Below are 22,414 nucleotides of genomic sequence, written 5' to 3'. Positions count from 1 at the left end.
AACTTTGCGTTTGCAATTTCAAGGAGTGTAAGGAGACTTGTAGCAACCCTGAATATGGACTTGTCAGGTAAGAATATTAGTCAGAGTTACAGGATATTCATTGGTCATGGAGCGGAGCAATGGGGAGGCATTGAGTCTTTGCAATAGTTTTTGAAGATGATTTCACCCACTTTAGTATAATTTCTTTTCATTTTCACCTCAAACCTCTTTCCATCCTCTTCCTCACGCAATGCTTCAAATGGCAACAGCATTTTCATGAACCTTTTCCTCAAAGTACACAAATTTCTATGATGAGTGAACAACAGTATTGGGATTGTAAGTTAACGACCTTCTTCTAAAGTTGAGGGTTATGTCCTCTTTCAGCACGAGTTAAGCATGGTCATCATCGTATGTTCAAGTGTTTTGTTTTGTATTTTTTTACCAATATGCCAGTGACACATCCATAAACCATCAATATAAGTATTATTTCCTCTTTTGTTTTACAACTTCTACACTGTTTAATTTGCTTTACTCAGAAATTGAACAGTCAAAACTGGGCTTTGTCACCTTCCTTTTTTTTTTTTTTTTAAAGCTCTTTGTGTGCATGTGTTTTTTTTTTTTTTTCTCCTTAACACATGTAGATGAGAACAGCGCCGTCACAAGGGAAAACAGGAGCACAGGCATAGGTGAAGTGAAGAAAAGATTCACGAGCTGACAACAACCTGTCACATTAATATAAATGCAAGAAAAGCTCCCCAGGAGGTTCTGGGACCTTCTGATTTATAAATTAGAGGTTGAGTTTTCTTCTGCTTGAAAAATCACACACTTTGCGATCGTTGACAGGTCTTTGTCTTCTATCCAGCAGCTTAGTGAGCTCATATTGGACTGGACTTGCTCACATATAGGGAGCCAAGTGTCACAGACAGGATAGGTGGAGCTTATTCATATTTATAGGTCATGCATTCTTGGTAAAGATATATAAATATATATATTAAATCATGAAGGGTGTTTTTATAAAAACAAAGTCATAATACATATTATTTTCCAGTCTATATTACATTTCTACATGCAAGGCCCAGACATTCAAAGAAATTAGTAATAAGAAAGCAAGAATGAAGGCAAAGACTCGTTGGTGGGGCAGGCACAGGGAAGGTGAGGAGGATTACCTCCAGAATATCAAAGAGTCCCTGCATCAGAGTGGGTTAGTCCTGCCGTCATTAAGCATGCTCTCTTAATGATGAGGCTCTCACTCTCACACTGATGAGGGAAGGAGAGACACCAGCGGCTAGCTAACTGGAGTCAATTACTGCATGACTGTGTGTGATTGTGTGTGTGTGTGTCTTATTTATATACATTCCTTTGGGTGTATATCTGTTTCTGGAAACTTACTAGTGTTTGTCTGTCAGAAAAAAATGCATAAACTCCTTTTCAGTCTGTCTGTGCAATAAATACTTCATTCCATCAAATTTTACTGCATTTTAAAGCTACATTTTCAGCCCGTCTCTTTCAGTCAGCTAACCTGCGGGGAGAGACAGACTCCAAGCTAACAAGATGAATTTAGTCAGGGAAGCAACTGAAGGGCGGGCATATTGACAGACACCGAACACAATTGAATCAAATTAGTCCACAGAGTATTTATTTAGTCCAATTAGTTCCAGGACTAATGCCAGAAAAGGAAATTACCAATAAACAGCTCACCTCCACGGCACCTTACACCTTTTTTCTGGTGAGCTAAAGGGCACATTCAGGTGTGGAAACATCCTCAACCTGCCAACAAATAATTGATTAAACCGTTCAAAACACAGATCAAGCCACCATTACATTTTGCGGTTTTGTATCATACTAAGCACCCCTGACAAGGACAGAGCTTTACACTGATGGTCTCAGACATATTTCTTGAGTTTAATTGGTCTCCATACTTGGACAAATAAAAACCAAGCGTATCAACATGCAAAGAAAACAGGAATCTCAGTGGCTAACCGTCCTCGCTGGAGAGTGTTTCATCTCTGTGTGAATGCAGAGAGGAGGACGCTTGGCCTTCCTCACGCACATCTATGTTTTTGAGATGTGCTTGGTCATTAAACAGACTTTTTAAATTTATGAGACCGAGACAGCTGCCATTTCCATTCCTTTGGCTGATCTGTTTGAATAATGACCATGACCTTTTTTGGCTGTTTGGTTTGATCACTGAGACTCTTTTTAGTTGAGCCACTTGAGTTTTTGGCAGTTATGTTCCTATTAGCTAGCATGCCAAAAGCCAATAAGCATTAAAGACGAGGAAGAGGAAGATCTTGGACACAAGTGATGATAGGCAGCCAGTATCAGTCCTTCACATCTGCTTGATTTTCTCCTACTCTATACTAACATATGCTGTATCCTGACACAGCCAGATTCCCAATAAACCTGTTCTCAAATCTGGTTTTGTCAGACAGAGTGAAGAAGAAACAGGGACTAAAATGCAGTCCATTAGGAGTACATTTCAACTTGAAGTCAGTTCAGAAATTTATCTTTACAGCTTATCTGTCATGACAGAATCCTGATTTTTCAACTAATCATGTAGAGAGGTTAGTTATTTCAAATGTGCCCCTTGGTTTTTCTCTGACATAGCACACAGTCTCCATCTGGGCAAAAAGAAGAGCTGGCATGGCAGTAAACAGTTTGAGTAATTTGGAAGATCCAAGGAGTAAAATAAGAGACATCAAAGATCCAAGCTGGCAAAGACAGTGATATTACAGATGGGAGAAAAACTAAAAGCAGGATGCCTATAGCTTACTGCTTATAGATTCCACTCAGCTGCTCTGTCTTCAAGCTTTTGTCTGAGAGCGTTAAAAATGTTTGACTGTAAAACTGCCCAAGAGTATGTCTTAGAAATATAATCTCTTTTACTGTAGCTAAGAGACTGATGAAGAGGGACAGACTCATAAAGATACTTCATGTAAAAATTAGTACAATTCTATGTAAAAACCTTAAACTGGATCTTTTTCACACATTGCCATTAATTTGGGGTGTAGGTTCAAGGCAAAATCAGTTTGCACAATTTTAATTAGCTTTGATGGTGCTCGCCTTCTGTTTTGTCCTCTGTCAAGATGATCCCACACTGCTTCAGTAATATGGAGGTCTGGTCTCTGGGGAGGATTCACCTGGTGCCACTTATTTTCAGTCCAGCTCTTGTGTCATTTATATGTCTCAGCCTTTCCTCCTTGTTTCCATTCCTCCTTAACAGCGCTCCTTAAATAAACACAGTTTTTTATGAGGCTTTCGTTAGTTAGGTTTAAGTTAGTTGCGTGTCATGTCTTTTCTTGCTTTTTCCTATTCAAGGACATGATGTACAGATACTCTTGATTCTCTATAGCTATTTCCTAAAGATGCTAAAAAGGTCGCATCAAACATTGCATTTAGATATGCCATGAGTTCCCATGATAAATTAGGAATATCTTATGCTGATCTGTATGTTCAACAGTCTTTGGCATATTTTTATAGATGCAACTATATGAACAGAAACAGAGTGTTTATTATGGCAGGCTGGTAGCAACAATGTACCTAAAGATAAGATTTAAAAATGCTTCTCTGTCAAGCTGTCTGTTGTGTACAGATGGATGCAAAGGCATTCGCCTCCTTGTTTTTCTTTGCGTGGGGGTGTGTAAGCGTGTTTGTGCCACAACCTGCAATTTAAACTAATAGCTAGGATTTTTGCACATTCCTCAAATCAAAACCCCTCCAACTACTTCAATTTGGATGGAATCTCCAGGTGTACAGCAATCTTTATGCCTCGCTACCGATCCTCCGTTGGATTGAGTCTGTGTCTGTTGACTGGATGTGCTGATGTTTTTCTAATATTTCTTTTGAAAACTAATATAAAAAGATTGCACACAAACCACTTTAGTGTTGCTCCAGCAGTGTTTTATCCGGCTGGAAGGTAAACGTGTCTCAATGTCCAGTCCCAGTTTTAAATCTCTGGGAGACATTTTTTCCCCCTCAATCATTTTTCAGCATTTTAGCAGCGTCTAAAATTCCTACAGTTCACCACAGCATGATGCTGCCACCATCCTTCACTGTGGAATGATCAGAGATGTTGGACAGGTGTTGGGTTGGACATATAGCGTTTTCTTCAGCTAAAATTTTAGTCTCATCTGATCAAAGGAACTTCTTATATGTCTGCGAGTTCTCCTCTGCTTTATTTTTTCTGGATATGTTTTAATCCCTTAAAGCCCAGTTCTGTGGATAGTATGAACAAAAAGACCAGTCTCTGCTATTGAGTTTATTGGTCCCTTATGAGCATCTTTTCATGACTGTCTTGCATCTCTGGTAACACACTCCTTGTATAGTATTTGAGTTATGGATGTTCTTGGCAGGCTTTCTCTCATGCTGTGGTAATGGATTTAATGATGATCTGGGAAATATCAGTTTGTTTGTTTTTTGTTTTCAATATCCAAACCCTGTTTGTAGACATCTTCAGTCCACATGATGTCCCGTGTCAGTGTGTCTTGGTCAGTGGAGTCCCAGACTGCAGCATTTGAGTGCAGATGTATTTATAAACTCAGACCATTTAACACTTGGGCTGTGATGAAATTTTAAGTAAATCCAACTTGTCTGCCCAAATCTGACATCTTTTTCAGGTCTAACCCAATGCACTCTCATGTTTTGTACTAACTGATACTTTTTTTTTCCATTGACCTCCATCTGAACGGTCATGACACATTTCATCTGATTGTTGGGTCATTGAAGTCTGATATGGAAGGATTCATGCAGTTGCATTTAAACTACTAGAAGCACCCACAGAGCGCAGACCATCGCTAAGCCACAGTAATCCTTTTCTTTCCTTTTTGCTAATACTTGTGGGGATTGGTTTTTGGGTGGGACACTCTAAACAGAAAATGATCGGCACCTCCCCATGGGCAGGTGCAAACTCGCGTCACAACCAAGCAGCAACCTCCGGCGGTTAAAAGTGAAGCCTATGCGGAAGTGCATAAAACTGCAGTTCCCCCTTCATCCACTAGGGGTTGGCTCCAAAACAGAGCAAATCCCCATAGACTGCCATGTTAAAAAGGCAAACTTCACGGCAGAAATAAACATGATTACAGCCTGGTTCAAAGATCCATTTTCGGTTTATAGGTCAGGTTTACCTTCATGACAACTGTGGGGGGAGTGAATTTTTTTCTTACTCGCCCGTTTTAAAGTAATTTAATCTCGAAGTTTGGCAAATTTTGAGGCGTGTCCTTTTGATTGACAGGTACCAATCTCCAGCTTCAAGTAAGAAGAACGTAGAGCAACCGCGGTTTTTAGCCAGTTAACAATGTGACTTAGCTTTAGCCCGCTTACCTCTGTTAGCTGGTTAGCTCCTGTTATTTCCTGTTATCTCCAGGTTAGCTCGGTTAGCTCTTAGCTACAGAAAGCTTGGAGTTCGCTCGATGTCGATCATCCACCATGAGGCTCACGGTTGCCCTCTCAGCTCCACCCCTTTGCCCATATTTGTATTTTCTAGGCAAAACGACATGCATGACGCTGCCAAGATGGCGATGGTAGAACCGCCCACCGAGCTTCAATTCAACTCTTCAGAAACCTATGGGTGATGTCACAGAGGCTCAGTCAATCTCTTTTTATACAGTCTATGGTCACAACCCGGTGGTCACGTGATCATGTACGGGTTGTCTGCAAATATTTTGAATATTTGGTTGGATCCCATGATGCACTTCCAGGATTGATACGCTTGCTAGCAGCTGGCCTGTTATCACACTTTTCTGGGCATTTGCGTCTTTACAATAGTTTGTCGCACTCTCTGCTGTTGCCTGTGGAACGACTCTTCTTATGCAGCCAAATACAACACAACCTTTTGGCAGTTTTAATGGAAAGTCTACAAAAATATTATGAAAAATCTATGATCATCGATGCTGAAAATCCAGTCATTTTACCCTTTAGCAACCTTTTGTTTTCACCTCTGAAAGACCAGGATGTCACAAAGTTTGATGATTTTTTTTTAATGTTTGTGCTTTTTAAAGAATCCTGCATCCAGATTGTGATCCGGATCACCCTTAAAATCTAATCTCTTGTTCCTTATTCTATTTCAGTGATTTCCTGTTGCTAACAGACGGATGGATAGATGGCAGTAAAAACTTAACCTCTTCCATTGGCAGAGGTCACAATATAAACAACCCTGCAACAAAAGAGATGAGTAGTGAACATTATACACAAATGACTAATTTAACTATGTGACTTGTGAAGGTAACAGTACTTTTTAGGGACTTTGTAGCAATTTCTAACTATTACTGCATTTGTCACTTTATTATATGAAGCACTAGGTGCTGTGTTAATTATTTTTTCTTTGTTTAGTTTGTTTATTTTTCTAAGTGCTTTATCAACAACATTTAGATTGATTTCAGTTAATTTATCAGAGGTAAATGTAGGTAGCTAGGTTAATTAAGTGAATGTTTGTGCACAGACCACCGCCATCAACATAGATGATTTAAATGAAAATGATAATTCACATAAAAAATCAATAATGTAAAAGTTTAATTACAGTTGCCAAACAACAGTGGTTGAATCAGTTTTGCAAGCTATTGTGTGTGTGTTGTTCTGTGCATTTGCAAAGTTTTTGCACCAAAGACCGATGTAGAATCTCTAAGGATCACTAACTTAAGAAGTAAAAGGATAAATTAGCTCATTTGTCATACTAGATTGATTGTTTTGTACTAAATAAGCTGGCTGACTTGTTTGCTCAAAATGTATGTTGATGTATTATGTTACTATCAAATATACGTTCAATATAACACATCTGTGTATGATTGAATATTAAAAACAGTACATGAAAAAGATTATTTGCTGAATTACCTGTCGGCGTGGTTTTTAAGATTTAAGCAAACTGAAAAATAAGTATATGAAAATGAGTTTACAGCTTATACTCTGTCATCAATGTCCTCTGAACGTTTGACAGCAAGTTGAGCAAGTTGTTTCTGATGTTGCTGGTAAACGTTTACAGTATAAAGGACGTCCAACATACATGAACCAAACTGTTGACATTTTCTTGATACGATGGTTTGTTTACCTTAATCACGACAACAAACCATAAGATATTAATTGAAAAATGTTATTAGTTAAAAAAAAAAAAAATCATTTTTAAATACAGCATCTTCCATTTGTTTAGATATTCTGAAACTTTGTCTTGCAGAAGTTGAGTTGTCCCAACTTAGCTTATTTTGAAACCCATCAGGACAACTGTGACTGCTGTCTAAAACAGCATGCCTACCCTCTGTCAATCATACAGCAACAACCCAGCCTCATTACGACCTACAAAATGCAGAGAGAAATGTCCACCGAGTCAGTGACATTAAAAAACACTGGATGAAAAAATAAAGCAGTGTAAGGAAGCAGGTTATTCATTCCTAAGAATGGGACTGGAAATTTCAAAATGCCTTTAAATAGGAGAGCAGGTGGGTTTATTGGAAAGGGGGTTCATTGTTGTTATATGAGTGAATCATTCATAATGAGGAAACATCCCAGTTGAATTGTACTGATGTAATCCATCATAAAGTTACACACCTCTCCCTTAATTAAAGGCTACTTTACTATATGCCAATTTAACGCAGTTTAATGAATGTGTTACACCGACCATGTATTTTTATATTTTTTAAAGGCACGCTGTCATTATGATGCCGTATCACAGCTGGCGGGCGACAGCTGCTTTGGAAAGGCTGGTTGGACATTTTTATTAAAACTGAGCCACACTTGCTTGTTGAAGGAGCTCGTTTTGGTACTTCAGTGAGCGCTCTCATTTATTTCTAATTTCTCAGATTAAGTAAATTCTGTTTCACTTATGTTTCATATTTACACTGATTTTGGATATAAATTTGTACCAGTTATACATTTACAGGTCTATGTGATTCTGTTTCTGCTTATTTAAGTATCTGATTCTCTGTGAAGTGCTTGAAGTATCGCACACAAGTTGCATCTGTTATAGCAGCAGATGCTGCGTCCCGTAGTTGCCTTTTGTAAACATATAGTTTCGTCTTTTTATGTCCTTATTCATTTCTTTTCTTCCTAAGAACATCCTTTTCTCAATGGTTTTTTGTATTTTGGAACAGCATTCACCTTGCTGTGCTTTTACCTTCAATACAAACCACAGACTTGAAACCACTTTAAGCTGCTCTTACAATGCCAGAATTTTTAGTTTCCGTATTTTCACCAGAAACACATCAGGAGTGAGATCTTCTACAAAAACAAATGTGAAAACTGACATAACAAGTCATTTAAGTATCAGAAAAAGTCCTGTTAATGCCATGAATTTTACTTTCTAGATCGCCTGACTCTACGTGTCGTAGAGCAACAAGACTTAACTGGGAACTGGTTTTAGTCTTTTAATTTTTATTTTTCCAAAAGGACATTTGCCGACTTTATTATTTTATCTGTTCATTTTGTGTTCTACTGTTGTCTAAGTTGTTTTGTTTAAACAAGTGGCTACAACAAAATCAACCATCGTTCTTCATCATTATCGTGGTCAAACTGGCTCTTAAGGTTTTGGTATCTTCTGTATCTGGTCAACTTATTATCATAGATCATTCGCCTTTTACTCTATTATTACGCGGTGATAAGGGTTACATGTGCTTCTTCCTGTTTAGAGCAGTGAAGCAGCACAACAATGTGCAGTACTGCAAAGTCTGCTTGTAAATATCGTCCATTGTCAGTTTTGGGCTTTTTTTCTGAAGTGTAGCTGCTTACTTCGCTTTCCTCTGCTCCCAGACAGAGTTACAATGCCTGCAAAAATGTAAGGAATTATGGAAATAAAAATTCAATAAATAGCAGGAAAAAGAGTTTATTGGAGGGCTCATCTATCTACCCATCAATACATTCATCTGTCTATCTATCTATCTATCTATCTATCTGCTCAACATTATTTTTTAAGTTGAACATTGACCATAGATCATATTTTTGAGCAGTTTTTATATTACTTTTTACTTTTATTTATTTGTTCATCCTCCATTGATCTGGTTCAAATAAAAAAATGTGGAAAAAATAACTTGTGTTTGAGTTATTATTATATTTTGTACACTGCTAATTACGTTATAGGAATATTAATGGGAGCAATTTTAATAAACCTCCTTTTGATAAAGTTACTTTTAACAGCAACTAGGTTCTTTTCTTTTTGGTTGTAACTCGTAACTAGCTAGAGATTTTTTCTAGTAACTAAGAGAACACTGGTTCTTAGGTAAAATGGTGAGAGACCACTCTCTTGACTGAGAAGCAAACACACACACAAATGATCTCAGATGCTTCACTGCTGACATGACGCAGGACTGATGGTTCTGCTCACCTTCTCTACTCTACCAACAAGTGATTTCTTTCAGATGCTATATCAATGAGAAAGAGGAAACATTAGTGAAAAAGAATTGACCCCTGTCCCCAGCAATCCGATCCCTGTAGTTTTTACAGACCATCAGACCGAACTTGATATTTTTCCTGGAGAGAAGTGGCTTCTTCGCTGCCCTTCTTGACACCAGGCCTTCCTCCTGAAGTCTTCACCTCACAGTGCATGCAGCTGCACTCACACCTGCCTGCTGCTATTCCTGAGCAAGCTCTGCATTGGAAAGGAATCAGCAGAACTATAGCAGATGGAGCTGACCTTGCTAAACTTTGTTGGATGCCATAAAGCCTTCTTTTACAACAATTTAACCTTGCTCCTTTAAGGTCTGATAAATGGTCAACTGAGATGCAATCTGACTTGCAGTAATACCCTTCCCTGTTAAGCCCTGTTTGATGGCTGTACATGTGTCCATGCAGGTAACGATATCAAACAAACAACGATGTCAAGCATCCAGCGTGTTATTCTAACTCATTCAGCTTAACACACTGATCTCCAGCCTTATCTTGATCAACACTCACATCTTTGTAAACATGTCTGTGTGGAATAATTGACCAAAATGAGACTCAGAATCCAGTCTGTGTAAAAATCCTGTGATTTGAATATTTCCTCCAACCTTCAAATGCAAAATAAAATGGGATGCTCCCAGTTTGTTAAATCTCACTTTGCCTGTCATAGTTTTACAACTTACAGCAGTTATTTATCTCTCTGGTCTTCAGACACTGTTGTTTTTAGATTTGTGTTGTTTGAACTTCAGTCTCTTCTGGTTTGAAGACGCCAACTCCCACCTTTTTGGGATTTAGGAAAAGTCTCATTCTTTGCTGCAAGTAGTAACAGATGGGTATCTAATCCACCCAGTTGTGATTTCTCTTTGTTTGGTTCCTCTAAAGTAGGATTAATATAAATATTTCATTGATCACTTTTGCAGCACAGCAGGGTCGGGGCCCAAGATACATAACAGAAATACTGACCCAGTATTTGTTTGTGAAGTTTCAGAGTAGAAATAAACTTATTGTTCTTCCAAACTGTGCTTGGTCCTGAAATAAACCTGTTTCTAAACTCTGCTCCAATGCAGCCATTCACCTACCGGATGACATATTTAGCTGCTGCTTCTCACCATCTGTGACTTGAGCAGGTTACTATGGCTGATCCAGGTGTGAGGTACAGTACAGAGAGCGAGGTAATGTGACTACTTGTTGATGTAAACCACAATCAAAGCCTCCAACTTTCAATTAATGTCTTCATTACAACACATGACACAAATACACCAATGTCACTTGACGTGAGAATTATTCCTGAGTTTTCCAGTCAACTAACCTCCGGTGGCAGGATATACCATGCTGGAATGGCACCTGGTCCCAACAACATAACAGCAAGGTGGCAACCAAGAATAAGCAGAAATCCAACCTAAAACAGGTTAGTCAAGCTCGCCAGGGTGCGTCCACATCACTCAGAAAGTACAGCCCTTTGAAAATGTTCATACATTCTTTTTCTACTTAGAGTTGCTTCAAGATTCTTTCTGCCAACTTTGATGAAAAAAAGCAACAGTAAACTGGCCCTTTACCCAGTATGGGGTGTATAAGCGCAGTACAACAGTGGAACAGGCTTTCTGTGAGGCTTGGCTGAAGACTGAGAGGGTGCAGCGTTGCCAGTGATCGCTGATTGTCTGTGTACTCAGGGGGATTGCAGATATTGCAGGGGTTTATACATATCTGCTCCGTGTCGCCTCTGCTATTTTGTAGGCTTGATGGATGGTTGTTTGCGGCATTCATTTTTTTAGCCTTGGCTTTCTCTCTAAAAGCCATATTTGTGTGTTCAGGTGTGTGTATGCCTGTGCATTTAGGTGTGCTTGTGCGCTACTCTGTATGTGTGCAAGAGTGTTAAAATCCAAATGACAGTCCCTATGATTGATACCACATGTAAAACTAAAACCAGCCCCGCCTGCACAGTGTAATAAATTACAGCTGACGACAACGTGTCCACAGATGACAGCAGGGTGCGCCCCAATACCAATAAATCCATATTTCCCCTTGTGCTCTGTTCATTTACTCTCTTTTCATCCTGCTGGGGCATCATTGCCAAGTCATACAAGAGCAGGTTTTATCTGACTTTACAACAAATGAGGGGAAAAAAAATCTTTGCAATCGGAGACAGAAATGCAGGACTGAAAATGAGAAAAGGAGATGATGTCGATCAACGAGGGCCAAGAGAAGCCCATGGTTCTTCATGTTTTTTTGGTTTTTTTTATTTTAGATTTGTGTGGTATTTACAGCAAGACTGGGTTTTTTCTATGGCTGAATGTTTTGTGGCCACTGTGCCTGAGAGGTATGTTGCAGATTATTTGCAAGTGTGATAGTCTCTCATCTAATTCCATCAGCTGAGTTTGGGTCAGTGTTTAGAATATTTAATATCATTTGTGCTACTGCATTACTTCCCTTAGCATTACTTTTAATCAGTTATTTATCATTGTCGTTTTTTATTTTGTCTAGGGGAAACTTGTGAAAAAAGGAAAGTAATAAATCTAACTTTTTTCTTACATGTTTTCTGGAAATAGCTGGAAATATGTGCTCACTGTTATGATTTCCATCAACATGGGAAAACATGAGAAAGTGCATATACAGGCTGTTTCATTTGTATCCGTGCACTTCATTCAAAGGTTGTGCTGCATAACAGTGTTCGCTTTACTTTGATACCAAACTGAAGTGCAGTTTGAGGATATCTATCTGATCTAAAATGTTTCCGATGCAGTCTGAGATCATCTCCAACTGGTTGAGTTTGGTGGTAGGATTTTCAGGGCACTGCCACCGTCATTGATAGCCTTGTAGGCAGTGATATAGTTACTCGGATGTTTTGCTAAATGTGCAAACCAGTTATAGGTTTCTCTAATCATATATTCCAGACTGCGTGGACGAAGATGCATAGCTTTCTTAGCAACAACATCCAGTGAGTAAACACAGCAAATAAGCTGCATACTGGGCTGCTTCTGTTTGGAGTAAAAACAGAATGTTTTTTACGACACCTTAAGACGCCATCCGTAGCGATTCCAACTGTATTTTTTATGTCCAGGCCAAATTCATTTAGGAAAGAAAGGGGATCTGATATGCCATCAGCTTCAGCGCTGAAAGCTTAACAAGCCCCAGGTAGGTACTGACAAACTTGCCGTGTTTCTGTGATTGGGATGTCACACATATGCAGAGGAGCTTGTTTACTGATATGTCAGTGGTTTTATCCAGATAGAGGGAATATGTAGACTCACCAGTATCTTCCTTTAAGTCCTCTATGAAATGTGGGGCTAACAGATTTTATAACAGCAGTACACTTGGTCCTGTGCATCTTGAAGTATATCTGATAAGTCCATCATGGCATTAGTGGAAGTGTGGCAGGTGACAAAGGATGCAACCCTAAGATCATAATGTTTTTGGTCATCTTTGACTGTGCCTTGTCCAACAGCAGATCCCATCGGTGCAGCAAACGATTTGACGCTGGGCACACAGTGCTTTTGTGCTTTTTTGTGGCACCATGTTCTCTCAGATCGTTATGGTGCGCTCTTATTTCTGCGTTACAATGCCTGCAACCAGCATTAGAGTCATCTCCGAGGACAGATGTGATCCAGGTTTTTAGTTCAAGGTCGGGCTTCAAACGCAGCATAGATTCAGTCCATCTGCTAGTTAGTCTGTTGCCGCGACATCACAGTAAGTTGTCAAATGAAAGGGCGTGTTTGAGTAAAACTCCTGTCGATCAAATATGTCACTGAAAGTCGTATCTATAAAATATCATTTTTAAATCATTCTATAGTCATTTAGCAGACCCTTTTTATCCAAATCAACTTTCATACACACTCATACCACATTGGGGGGTTAATATAAGGTTCAGCGTCTTGCCCAAGGACGCTTCAGAGTGCCTGGAGTCGAACTCCCAACTTTCCAAGTACAAGCCGACTGCGCTCCCTCCTGAGCTACAGCTGCCATACAAAAACAGTATGTTGTGTTGTTTTTCACATTATTAAAAACCTGCCAAATGTGGACAAAAGCAATGCAACCTTCATCCACCTGCCCAATGCATTTTTTCCCCACTTGGTGTAACCAAAAGCCTAATTGGGTGGAAACCGGGTGGTTACATAACATGTTACTTTATAAATTTATTACATAGAAAAAGAAAAATTACAATAATTAAGAGTGATTCACTCATTTTATCTTCAACTATTTCACAAAGCAAAATATCCGGCAGTCATCAGTGTGATAATTGCAGTGGTACTTTCCTTAACTGTGATTCTGTTCAGTTAAATTTATAGTTAAAATTGTAAGTCCAATGCAGAAGTAGGTACATCTTTTTTTAAAGTTTTTGGTTTTAATTCAATCTTAATTTTTCTAAGATTTATACAGTAAAATTTGGTTTAAAAGGAAGCATCTTATGAAAATCTGTTTTAATTGGAAGGTGCATTTTGGGAAGCAAAGCAGCTTCCAGCTGACCCAACATGGTGATTTATTGAAAGAAGAAACACAATGATCTTGCATTTCTGAATCTGGGATGCTTTTATCTGAGAAATAGTTAACTTTGTAAAGAATAAATAACAAAGAATTATTTACGAGTACACATTTATGAAATTTATTAATTTGACTGCCCTCCCAATGACATCTAAGAAGCTTCTTGTTGCATTACATCAACATTGTCTTGGCAACTCTATTCACATCTATTTACATTATGTTTTTCCACAATAATTTACAGCATTTGGTTGTGAATTTTGTGTCTTCACACCTCTCAGGCTGAAAGAAAACTGACTGTATTGCTTTGATTAAAAGTGCTTCAAATTTAGCCAGAGATACTGATAGCAAAATTAGTGCTTAACTTAGACTACAATGCTATGTTATATCTAGTGCTCATTGTACTTTAATTCTGCTAATTGTGGTGATCCTTCACATAAGTCCCAAATTGTATTCATATTTGAACAAGTGTAGATGTCTTATATCTTATTTTAGATTTCTTTTGATTATTGACAAGACTACCACAGAATATTTCTCTTTTTCAAAAATACAATGCGCAGATATTTAGTAAATATGGTACATATTGTAGTCATCATATCTTATCTGAACCTGGACTTTTAACTGATTGGCTATTTTTATTAACAGCACATTTTCAATATTTATAAAGTGAAGGTTTGAAGATAAAGCAAGATATTTTTGAGAAGAGCATCAACATCATAAGATCCTACCAGCTCTGAACAAGCTGGAATTGAATATGAGACGATGCTCTGACCATTACTGCAGGGATTCACTCATGTATCATGTTGTCTAAATTAGTTAAAGGTTCAGTGCCTCATTCTGAAAAAAATTCTAATGCCCTTTCTCTTTCAGAAGAGTATGACCCAAAAAATATATGAACTTACATCACCAAGGTAACTGGAAGCCTATCTGTTCACAAGGGAAATGGTCCAGTAGTGTTTCTGTTGTTTACAAACAGGCTCAGCGTGAAAAAGATATTTTGCCAAAAGCTTACGGACCACCAGCATAACTTTATCATTCACTGACATTTATGTTCGTTGGATCAGCATGAAAGCATAAAGCAAGGTGCTTATTGTCAAAGTTTTGCTCCTGATAAGGGAGGGTTAATACGAGAGGAGCTGTAGAAGGTGCTGATTTACATTTTGACTACAACACAAGCACTACACAAGCATAAAAAGAGCTATTTTCCTCTGGACAATTGGAGTCATTGTATTATAAAATCTGAAGTGTTAGCAGCTATCTTATTTATTTATTTTTTTCTAATATAAGCTCAGACTATGCATCTTAGCACCCAATTTTAAATCTAAATACAAGTTTTGTTCAGAGAGCTTGTGGCTTTTTCAAATATGTTTGTGTCAGTATGCAAAAGGAGAGCTGTTTTACCTGCGCTGCTGGTGTGTGCAGCATTCTTTATCTGCCTGTCTCTTTCATCTAGTGGCTCATTTTAAGTGACAGCCCATTGAGTGTCTTGTGATGTGAGCTTTATTCTGTGTAACTCCATGCTGGGTTGTTCATTTGTGCGCCTAAACTCTCAGATTTGCATTGTGAGAACTGCACCTCCTACCTCAAAATCATATTTACACAATGATTCATCTTTGGTTTGGACTGAAAAGGTAAGGACCCCAAGCACTATACAATGAAGTACTGATCTGAGTGTTTTCAACCACTCTGACTCTTAGAACTTCCTTTGTTCTTGTTAATGCGACCTGTGCGTGTTTTGAAACATTTTTCTGTGACTTGGCTTAGGACTGCTGCTGAGCCATATTTTTAATTAATGACTCCACAGCGACACACACATGCCTCACAAGACTGCAGGTACTTTGGCAAATGGTTGTCTGTCAACCTGGTAAAATGGTTTTCTACACAAACAAGCATGGAAACTTTCATAACTACATGCATCTAAACAGAAACGCACAGGTAAAGGCAAAAGCTCAGCATGAAAGCCAAATCCCCCACAAAGTCTGACACATCCAGAATGACATTGTAAATATGCATGCATGCTCATGTTCGAGGGAAAGATTCCTTGGCAAGTGGAGTGCCTTTATGCGAGCAGAAACACACAAACACTCTTAGACACATGCAGTGATCTGTTGTCCTTGTTGTTTTTCTGCATTTCATTTCATGTTCAAAGCTTAGTGTGTGATTCCTGCCTCTCCACTGAGAATAGAGTGAGAGAGCATAATCTGTGTGACGGGGTAGAGGTGAAGAAAGAGAAAAAGAGGTGGCAGAACGAATGAAAGGCAGGGGAGAATGTATAATTGAGCAACCTTGGCGATCTCACATCCTCATAACACGATTAGGACTAACCTGGCATCTAAATATGGAACAGGAAAATGTTCCTGTAGGTTACCATTGCCACAGGCCCTCATATTTAACATGATAATATTTCATAATATTTGCTGATTGCTTATTCCCTGTGGGTGGATGCAGGACGGGTGTTTCTACACGCTGCTGCTAAGGCTTTTATAAACATCTCTAAGTAAGAAAATGAAGCCACATCTAAATATAAAACCCCTCAGTGCCAGAAAAGCCTTAAAAGGTGGAAACCTCTTTCACTATTTTAAATGTTGGTGACATACAGACGAGAAGAGCCAGCCGAGTTAAGTCTCTATCAGAATGACCATCAGCAGAAAGGATGGGTCAAAGGAGCCCGTGTGTGTGTTTGCGTAACCTTAATAAACAGAGTCAGCGTGAGGTAGAGATAATGCCTGGCAGATATAAACAACAAATAGGTTCCAGATTCATCTCTCTGTTCCCGAAAACACACACAGACACTCACTGCACCTCTGGCATCAAGCCAGGCACAGAAGAGATGGGTTAGAGTGACAGAAGCAGCAGTTGGCACAATATCTGCGAAAGACAGCACGGGCACGAAGGAGGAGTGGTGTATGTGTGTGCCTGGAGACATGCTACATGTGTGAATGTGTGTGTTGACAGAGACAGCTGGGTTTTAAAGCGGACCAGACTGTTGGATAAATCAATGAAGCTGTGGGGTGGCCACCACCTCCCCTGTTACTCAGCAGAGAGGACCCCTATCCGTGTCCTCAGGACACTTCTTAGTGTGTGAGAGCTCGTGTGTGTTGGGATGGGGGGAAGTGCGGAGAGGTGAGGGGGTTTGGTGGATATCTGCCTGCTGAGTATTTGCCAGTTAGTGTTTATGGATCTTGCTGCGGACAACAGCGAAGTTCACTTTGTAGTGATTCAAAGTCTCTTCTAAAACTTTCTATCTACAGCAGCTTTGTTGTCTTTGCTTCATGCTGTGGCTGTTACTATGATACAAAGTAATGGCCACATGCGGGATTTACATTTAAATTCATTCAATAATTTGTACAAAGTCGGGGTTTTTGCCATGTTTCATGCTAACCTGAGCTGCTTCCTACTTTGGTCAGGACACTGTTTTAAAGACCGTTTACATCACTTTCCAACATTAAAACCTGGTATTCCAAACTCTCCGGATGGCACTGTGGCATCTAGTGTGTGTGTATTTGGATTATTTTCATATATTTGTTGCCAAGAAGCATTTGAAGGCTGAGAAACTGGACCATACATCGAATCATTTTGCAACTGAGTTTTGCTTTTGCACTGCGTAAACATGTAAGCAAGTGGATACAAACACTGATTGCTTTAAATGCACACCGTGGCAGCTTCAGCAAAACAAAAAAAAACCAAGAAGACAGAGATAGGACAAGAATTAAAATAGTTTTTTACTGGCTGGAGAAAGGTCACAGTCCAGGCAGGATGCAGGACCAACTGTCTGCATTTCCTGATAAAAATTAGTGCTGAAACTGGGTCTTAAAAACATAACAAAAGGCATAACTCATAGATCATGGATAGTCAACTTCGATCCTTGAAGCTGGGGTAGGTCACCTTGCTCAGAAACCTTTTTTATTTTACTATGGATGAAGTGGTTCATCGTCCTGATAGTAGTCTATACATTTTCTAATCATGAACAATAAGAAATATAGTTATATCCCTCAGTTTACTGTAAATTTGTAAAAACTCTGACAAATCCAAACGTTTGGACCGAAATGCAGTTGTTCATTTCTTATATTTCCTAAGCTTCATCTCCTTGTTCCCCTCCTCCCCCTCCCACAATACCTAATAGCCACACCCTTCATATAAATAGGATGAAAATACAAAGGACCAAGACATGTTGACACTTTCAAATCTTGCTAGCTCCCCAACATGACCCACCCCAGCTTTAAGAGCTGCAGTTATGCAGGTTTATTAAGCTTGTAGTTGATATAAAGCATTTTTTTTCTATCATGATTGACTTACTTCATCAGCAGAAATAAAGCTGTAGAGATTCATCACATGTGCTTTAATCTCTGTATTTCTTTTTGCACTGAAATTCTCTCATTTACACTCTAAATTATAATTTGAAAGTTTGCAGTTAAAATATTTTCTTTTCACACTCAATCTAAAGTTACTTTGGGATACATTATCTATTTTACTTAGAGTAACTTGATTCTTTAAACTTTCTTGAAATTGTGTCAAAGTGATTCAGTTCTGTATTTAGAAGACAAATAATACGATTTGTATAATTTGAATCAAAACTGGTGAGTTGAACAAACTTAAGCTGGTTCAACTTCCTTCAGTGACTTGTTATGAAATTAAAGTATTTATTGAAGCAGCTTATAAAATTCGGGTCAGTGACGGATGATGAATGATTTGAAATGAGGGTATTGACACACTGGAGTGTCAACACTGTACCACTGTCTGATAAGCATCACCCAAATTACGCACTGTCACCATCTAAATTGTAATAATTGTGATTGGTCCACTTGGCATGTGCTTACATGGTAAAATACTCAAATATTTAACACCCCAGTGGGACTTAAGATAAAATCTAACAGGTTGTAATTCAGTCACTTGTCAAGCAATTGTAAGAAGGCTGATCAAAATGATTTAACAGCAAACAGCATCGGCCAGGTAGACAAGGAAAAAAAGAGGTAATGAAGATCTATATAACATTCTGAGAAAAAGTCTTTGGTAGTCTATGTTCCCTCTTTCTCAGTTGCTGAAAAAGTGAAGTAGTATGCTTGTGTCAAGCTGGTGCTTTAAAATTATAATCACAATAGCGGCGAAACTGGTACTTCTGTAGTTTTCCAAGTTAAGAGTGAAAAGATGAGAAGCAGAAAGCGAAGTTTGTTTATTTCTGGTAGATGTCGATACGTCACGTCCACCCTCTGTCCAGTGAGAATCCTTCCCAACCCGCTGATCTAAAGAGGAATCAATAAGGAAGTCCTTTAATGTAAACCTCCATTTGGAATTATTATTTCTATGTAAACTTACATAGAAATAAAAATAAGAAATACTGCTGTTAATCTGGATTTATTTAATTCAGAATTATTAATTCCGAATGAAAAAAACGTGTAACTATACCCATAATCTCTTCCCTGGTCAAGACAGCAGCAGTCTAAATTCCATTACAGACAGAAATTACTAAGATAACCATTGAAGAAAAACATTAAACGTATAAAATGTATAAAATACAAAGTTGGAAAAAAGGAGAGGGAAATTACAGTTAGCTGGACAAGCAACTACAGGCGCCTGTTAGGTTTTAAGTTAGATAGACAGTGACCTCCAGCATTTCCATTCTGCCTCCTTTTTTTATTTTAATTTAAAGTAGCAATCACCATTTTAGTTATGGGTGGTCATATCCACCATCTTGGTTAATTTGACCTTCAACATTTCTAACCGATCATTTTAAACACACACACACTCATGCACTCATACACAAACACGCGTGTACACTGGCACACAAATATGCATTGTAAATGCTAATTGATTGGGTATTTCATACATAATTTATCAGAATGGTAAACAGCAGAGTTCATTATTAGCAGAAGTGTTGTTGATTGTCAATCAGTGTTGATAAAGCTTAATAAATTCTATTGTGTTGTTAAGAGAGAAGCTGTTTGTGATTGTTTGGCAGAAGTGCGCTGATAATAGATGCTTGCAAGGTTCATTGCTGCCATCCAACCGTCTGCTGTTTGTCATGTCTGCCCTAAATTGACACATTCAGACCAACAGCTATGTGAGACCGCAGACACGTTATGTGGTTTAATTATTAGTTCCTATTATCAGGTGGTGCCACGTTCGCTTTCTTATTCACATAACTAACTTAAATAAATATTAATAACTGTTACTTGGACAAATTTATAATTAATATAACTAGATTCCTTACGCAACAGAGATTTCCACAAATGACCAAGGTTTAATCCACTGTGATTCAGCCCTCATCCCATTTCTATGCAAGTTAGGTTTGTGATAATAAGGCTGCACAAATGAAATATTGAGTCCAATTTTAGTTTAGATGTATGCAGCTTAGTTCAGATAAATTTGTTTGTTGATGTGACAAGTACCACTTCAAAGGTTCAGAGCAGTCATTGGTTCTTAGCTGTGTAGATGTCTAAATCATCTGGCTGGCATGTTGACAAATTGTAACCGCTTGATCTATACAGGAGAAATTTCCTCTGAATAAATCTGGTTTCAAAAAGACTTTTTGGGTCTCATTCACCGGTATCTTCATATGAATCTTCTAAAATATGCTTCAAATTTGTATCTAAGGAGTATTTTAGAAAAGAATTCACAGAGTTTGAAGATGGCAAAATTGATTTTGAATTGATGTATCTGCTGGTGCTACTTTGCATTGGTAAATGCCCAAAAAATGCCCATAAAAGCTCAAGACTCTGGGGTTGTCGCAAACAAAATTAAAATTAAAATAAAAATGTTCACTGAAATCTGTATGCCAGCCATCAGGTATCAGGACTGAACCTAGGCTGTCTGTGTTATGCGACACTGCTATACCATGCAAATGAAACATCGTGCCCAAAGTAGCATTTAGCCACAACAAAACCAGTTATTTTTTCTCGTCTTGCAGCAGCATTTTTGTGAGGGTATTTTACTTGCTGCTCCAGTCTGTTGCCTCCATTATCAATGAAGACAGAAACAGCTGTTAAACTTTCCTGCTTGCACCAGCAAACTGAACTCAGGAGGTGGAGGTCAGGCGATTTCTCCTAGCTAACAGATTAACGCCCTTCACCTTAACCAGCAGTGATAAAGCGGACACACGACTCTGCCATGACAAAAACAGCAGTGTGGTGTTTAATGCTTAAACTTGTAGCAAAACATTGACCTCTAAACAGACAGTTTCTCACAGCTAACATTTTCTTCTCTTCCCAGAATAGCTAAAATACTGTACATCCTTCTCCACCCCCCCCCCCCCTCTCAACCCTCGGTGCCACCGAATGTGAATGTGCCGCGGTTTTGCTGCTAATTGCAGCAGCACCAGTCAACAGGAGTTGTTAAACTAGTGCGCAACAGTGCATTTCTGAAGCATCTCGGAAGCGCTGTTGCTTCTCTGAAATATGTCAGTTCTATTTTTGTTGCTTTGAAACCACGTCAATCTGGAGCAGAGTGGATCGTTCAGGCAGGAAATCAAAGTGGATCTTGTTTATTTTACCAGTAAAAGACCACGTGTCCACTTTGGACCGCATTTTACACAGAAATATAAACATGTCCTTATTACCGGCAGCACTGGCACCAAGCCATTAGGTGAGAGAAAGATTCAATTCATAAATGACACCATAGAAAGCATGCATTTATCTTGAAGGTGGAAAGCTGCACCATTTTGTAGCCTTTTGTTTTGGCTCCACACATCCCTACGACATCCCTACACATGAGACACAATCATACTGGTCCCCCTAAAGCCTTTTTATAAAGCATTCTAAGTAGACTTTAGAATGGTGGTGCAATCCTCATGTGAACACCAACACAAATGTTCCACTGTGAAACTGTCCTGGTGGAATAGGGTGCCAGACAGAAAGCTTGGCAAACCTGCTCCACATCGCTTCCACAAGACGTCTGCTTTCAGTGAGATCTCCAAGGTTAAGCCTGATTTCCACCAGGTCCATGTACGATGCATTCCATTGGCGCTGTGACCTTCGAACCTAATCATGCCTGTTGGAGTGAATGCACGCTGCAGTGTGTGTCAGATGTGTGTCAGGTATGTCTCAGAAGCGTGTCGTTTCGGCTCTCCACTAAATATATGTGCAAGGTCTATTTTCGGTGGACCACGCTTCAAACCAGCAGTTCAGATGGAGCCAGACATGAAATCAGACACGGGGCCGGTGTAAAAACATCTGGTTATTTTCAAAATAAAATCCCCTTACAAGTTTGCGATGACTGAACTGTAAACATTACATCATTACCGGTGACACCAGGTTAGTAGCCAAGTCAGTCAGGAGGTGTCAGTGGTTTTTTTTTTTCATCATAGACGACGAGAAGTTCATCTTGGAAGTGGAGAATCTCAAGCTCTTATATGACACCCAACATCATTTTTACAAGGACAACACCAAAAGAGAGAATGCATGGAGTGAGATATCAGCAGTTTTTGGAGTGAATGGTGAGACTAACATACTTGTGAATATGTTTCTATTCACACTACTCATTCAGTCAGGTAACATGTCTGGAAAGAGTCATAGGTGATACATCTTTAAAAAAAAACGTACAATGCGTGATCTCGTTGATGTAGCGATGCAGACTCCACCCACGGCAGCGCTCATTGGACATACTCCCGGCG

The sequence above is a fragment of the Telmatherina bonti genome (assembly GCF_933228915.1).
Source record: "Telmatherina bonti genome assembly, chromosome: 3".
NCBI lineage: Eukaryota > Metazoa > Chordata > Actinopteri > Atheriniformes > Telmatherinidae > Telmatherina > Telmatherina bonti.
This window is presented reverse-complemented; position numbering follows the sequence as displayed.